The sequence below is a fragment of the Phascolarctos cinereus genome, unplaced genomic scaffold (assembly GCF_003287225.1).
Source record: "Phascolarctos cinereus isolate Bilbo 61053 unplaced genomic scaffold, phaCin_HiC Scaffold_9;HRSCAF=440, whole genome shotgun sequence".
In the NCBI taxonomy this organism is placed as follows: Eukaryota; Metazoa; Chordata; class Mammalia; order Diprotodontia; family Phascolarctidae; genus Phascolarctos; species Phascolarctos cinereus.
This window is the reverse complement of record NW_027556402.1, coordinates 263,395,030-263,399,735: the sequence shown is the minus strand read 5'-3', so window position 1 is coordinate 263,399,735 and position 4,706 is coordinate 263,395,030.

The window sequence follows — 4,706 nt, the reverse complement described above, 5'->3', positions numbered from 1 at the left end:
GTGTGGGGATGACTGGGGGGGGCGAGGCAGGCAGAGGGAGCCTCCCTTTCCCTTTTAGCTTTCTCATCATTCTGCCTAGAAGGGAGAAATCTCCACTGGGACCTCCTCTTACAGGAAGCCCACCTGATTAGCTGAGGCAGCTACCAAGAAGGTCATAGGTGTCTGCAGCTATTAATGCCACCCCCTACCCCAAAGACCATCTTGAGACACCAGCTTCTCTGAAGAGGAGAGGTTGAGCTGGGGTGCCATGTGTGCTTGGAGATCCCAGGGAGTGACCTCTGGGCCTGAGTCCTTTGAGGGCTGGTACTACCAGATAGCCTGGTGTGGAGTGCTCCAGGCCTCTGCTGAGCTCCTGGGGGCAGACCTGGCTCTGTCCCCTCCTCCTCAGGACAGCCCTCGTGCCAGTCTGGCCCAAACCAAGGCTGGGCACCCACCTGCACGGGAGGATGGCCTATGGGGCCCAGCAGGGTGAGGACGAGGCAAGCCTTGTCTTGGGTCTCTGGCTCCTTTGGGCTTGTGCTGGGCCTTGGTAGCTATTTGGTTCTCCTGGGCTGGATTGGGCAGGAAAGCCAGCCCAGTCTTAGCAGGCTCACGGCTCCCCTTCGTGGGGTGGGGCCTTAGCTCAGCTCACAAACTGCCTGGGATGGGGAGCTGTCCCTGTTCTCACTTCTCAACCTCTAGACCACCTGCATCCAGGCTCTCTTTGTTCTGGACTGATCCATCTTCTGACAGCTACTTCCTGCCACTCTTCCCACCCCAGGCCATCTGGGCTCACCCGCCCATAGGACCCAGCAGCCTCCTTCCCAGTATCAGAGCTTGGGAAGAAAAGTCACATTTCTGCAGCCTCTCAGATTGGAAGCTCCCTGAGGCCAGGACCAAGTGGGCTGGCCTGGAGGCTCCCCAGACTGGAGTAGTGTCTCTCCCTCAGGTTAGACATTCCCTGGAGCCAGGGCCCTGGGTCTCCCTCAGATTCGAGGTTTGCTGAGGCTGGAACTGTGAAAGTACCTGAGGGCTTGCCCTCCTCTTCCTCTTGTTTCTCCCCAGAGCTGCCCCAGGACTCTCTGCTCAGGATTTGGGGCAAGGGGAGCCTGGGGAGGCCTCTTGAGTCCCTGGTGAGCCTCTGGGAGGGACCGAGTTTCTCTCCCTGCTCATACTACTCCCTGAGGCTTTCCTTGGGGGCTGCCCCTACCCCTGTCCCTCTCAGGGCAAGCAAACCTCCCTGGGACCCTGGACTTCCTTCTTCCCGGGATGACCCTTAGGCCTGGGCCGCAGATCAAGGACATCCCCTCAGGCCCTTCGGCCCCATCAAGCCCCTCCTCAGTTGGGAAAAGAGCAACTGGTAGGGTCAGCTTCTCAGCCCCACTTCTCGCCCTCCTCCTCCCATGCCAGCCCTGGCCCTGGAGGAGGCTATGCTCAGGATTTTCCATTCTCTCAGTGTGCAGTTGGCCAGCAGGGCACTGGATTGGGGAGGGAAGGCAGACATGGGGCAAAGCCAGCATCCTGCCCAGACCCTTCTACTCAGGGATGTGTGAGCAGCAAAGAGGGTGATGGGGGTCCCCAGAAGCTCCTCCGCGCAGGGAGGGAGCTGCCCCTGAACCCCACCTCACATCGGGCTCTTTCTGGGAGAGTTAACACCAAGCCGTTGTCTTCTTTTCAGCTTAGAGCTTGCCCTCATTGTTCAGATGGGGAAACTGAGGAGGTCCAGAGTGGAGAGCTGACTGTCCTGGGGGTCATTAACAGCCAGACCCCAACTCCAAGTTAGCAGTCTTTCCCCCGGCTTATTCCCCAGCTACACCTTTCATGGGGGAGGATGGGGCAGAGCTGATACCAGAGGGCAGAACTTCCTGGGTCTTCTCCCACACTTTTGGGGTGCTACTGACTTGGACCAGACTCTGAGCTGTGGAGACAGAGCGTCTCACTCACCCCAACTTCAAGCAGGACAGGAATGTCCTGGCTACAGTGGTGTCAGCCTGGGCAAACTCTGAGGGAAGGGGCCCAGACCCTGGCCCGTACCCACAGAGCCCCATTCCCACCACTAAGCTTGGCCTTTGGCAAGGGTCTGAGTCAGGGAGGACACACACAAAGGCAGGATGTGAGCCGCTCACTCGGGGCTATTGCAGTCTTTGGGGCACTGGGGCTTCTCTTTACACCCCAGCCTAGCTGGGCCATTCTTCTCAGGACCTTGGGGGAGGGAGCCCAGGATACAGAGACCTTAGCAGAGCTAGTAGGAGGAGACGACTTTCCCTTCTTCTCTGGGCTGGACTGAGTGCAAATAAGTCCCCTGTCAGTGCCTCAAACTGGGGAGATACCAGCCCAGGTAGCCTAGTGTACCCAACCCAGGGACAACTGGGAAGATGGGGGACTAGAAGGACTTGGGGGGGGCCCTCTGCTAGCTCCAGCATGGTCCCAAGGAGCTGAAGATGGGCATAGGCAGGATGGTGGGGAAGCTCTCATTCTCGGGGGGCATGAGCAACTGTTAGGGGGCCCTTCCCCACGGGGACCCCAGAAATTGTGTGCCTCCAAAAGGTCTTCTGCAAAATGTAAGCGATCCCTGCACTGACCTCTTGGGGGCGATGGGACACAACACATGCAGTGAGAATTTGGCAGGAGCCCTAAATTTGGAGCTGAGAGCAGATGTCTGGGCTGGGGCTCCAAGTCCTCTGCTCCGGGAGCTCTTTCTTTGGAACATCCAGCCCTCCCACTTCTTTCCCTTCCCCCCACCGCGCTCCTCTCTATTTCTTCTCTTTCCTCTTTTCCTTCTTCCCCTTCTTCTCTTTTCTTCTTTTTAAAAAAAAATCTCTTCTCGTTTTCTCCCACCTCATTTTCTTCCTCTTTCTCTTTTTTCCCTTCTTTCCCTCCATTTTCTTTCTCCCTCTTTTTTCTACTCTCATTTTCCTTTCTCTTAGCTTTCCCCCTTTTCTCCTTCTTCTCCTCCTTTTCTCCCTTTTTCTTCTCTATTTCTCCTTTTCTCTTCCCTCCTTTTTCTCCTCCCCTCTCCTTTTCTCCCTTCTTTCTTCTTTTTCTTCTCTATTTCCCCTTTTCTTCCCTGCTTTTTCTTCTCTTCACTCCTTCCCCCTCCCTTCTTTTTTCCTTCTTTCCCCCCCTATTTCCCCTTCTTTTCCCTCCTTTTCTTCATCTCCTTTCTCCTTTTCTTCCCTCTCTCCTTTTCTTTCTCCCCCTCTTTCCTGCCTCTTCCTTACTCCCACTCCTCCCCATTTTCTCTTCTGATCTTTCCTCATCTTCTTCCCTCCTCCTTTTCTCCTTACTTTTCCTTCTCTTGCTGTTTTTCCTCATCTTACTCTCCCCCTTTCTTCCCCTTCCTTTCCTATAGCCCCTCTTTTCTCCTTTTTTTGCATCATTCTCCTCTAGTCTCTTCTTTCTTTTTTCTCCCACATCATTTTTCTCCCTTCCTCTTTTCCTCTTCTCCCTTTTTTCTTCATTCCTCTATTCCCCTCCATTTTCTTTCTTCCTCTTTTTTTCTACTCTAATTTTTCCTCCTTTTGGTTTTTCCTTTTTTCCTCTCCCCTCCCCTCCCCTCCTTTTCTCCCTCTCCCTTCTTTTCTTTCTTCTTTTTCTCTTCCATTTCTCCTTCTCTTCCCTCCTTCTTTACCTCCTCTCCTCCTTCCCCCCTCTCCTTTTCTTGCCTTTCCTTTACCCTCTCCCCTTGCCCTTTTCTCTTCCATCCTCCCTTTCTTTTTTGCTCCCTTTTCTTCTCTCTCTTTTTCCTTCTCTTACTCCTTTTCTTCCTTATCCTCCTCCCTCCCCCTTTCTTCCCCTTCCTTTCCTACAGCCCCCTCTTTTCTCCTCTTTTTTTTAACATCTTTCTCCTCTAGTCTTTCTTTTCCTTTCCCTAATCTTCTCTCCTTCTTCTATCTTCCCTTTCTCACACTCTTCTAAACTTTTTCCCTTTGCCATCTTTTACCTTATCTCCTCTCTCCCTCCCTCTTTTTCTTCTATTCTTTTCTTCTATTTCTCCCCCTTATCTCTCCTTTTCTTTCTCTCTCCCCTTTCCTCCTTATTTTTCTCCTCTCCTCTTCCTTCCTTTTGGCTTCTCCTTTCTCTTCTTTCCTTTCTACTTTTTCCTTTCTCCCCTCCTCTTTTTTTTTTCTTTTTCTCTCCCTTCCCCTTGTGGTGAGGAAGGTTCTGAAACACTTCAGGGGGTGGTCTGTCCTGTCTGGAATTTTACATTTTGGGGGTGCAGCTGACGGGTAGAGGCACATAGCCCTAAACCCAGTGACTAAATAATGCCCCGAGCTATGTCCTGACTGTAAGGGTGGGGAGCGCTGAAGAAGCTACTCTCTAGTCCAGGATCCCTCAAGTGGGACTATGTGGTGGGAGAATCAAGTTTCCCTCCATTTTAGAAAGCTCCTTGGGCAGACAATGTAAGGGAGGGCTTCCTGGTGCTCAGCCGCCAGCCACGGGGCTCCTAAACTAATACACCCGAACAGCGCTTCTGGCGACGTGATCCTGGATGCTCCTGGTCCACGCGATGTCCCGCGCCCGAGTGCAGGGCAGTGGCCGCCGCTCACCCTCCATGCGGTTGTCTCCCCAGCCAGGATGCCTTGGAGGTGGGAACTGGCTCCCCCCACAAGGTGTATCCTCGGAGTCTGGTCCACAGCGGGGCTTCATAAAGCTCCTTCCTTCCTTCCTTCCTCCCTCCCTCCCTTCCTTCCTTCCTTCCTTCCTTCCTTCCTTCCTTCCTTCCT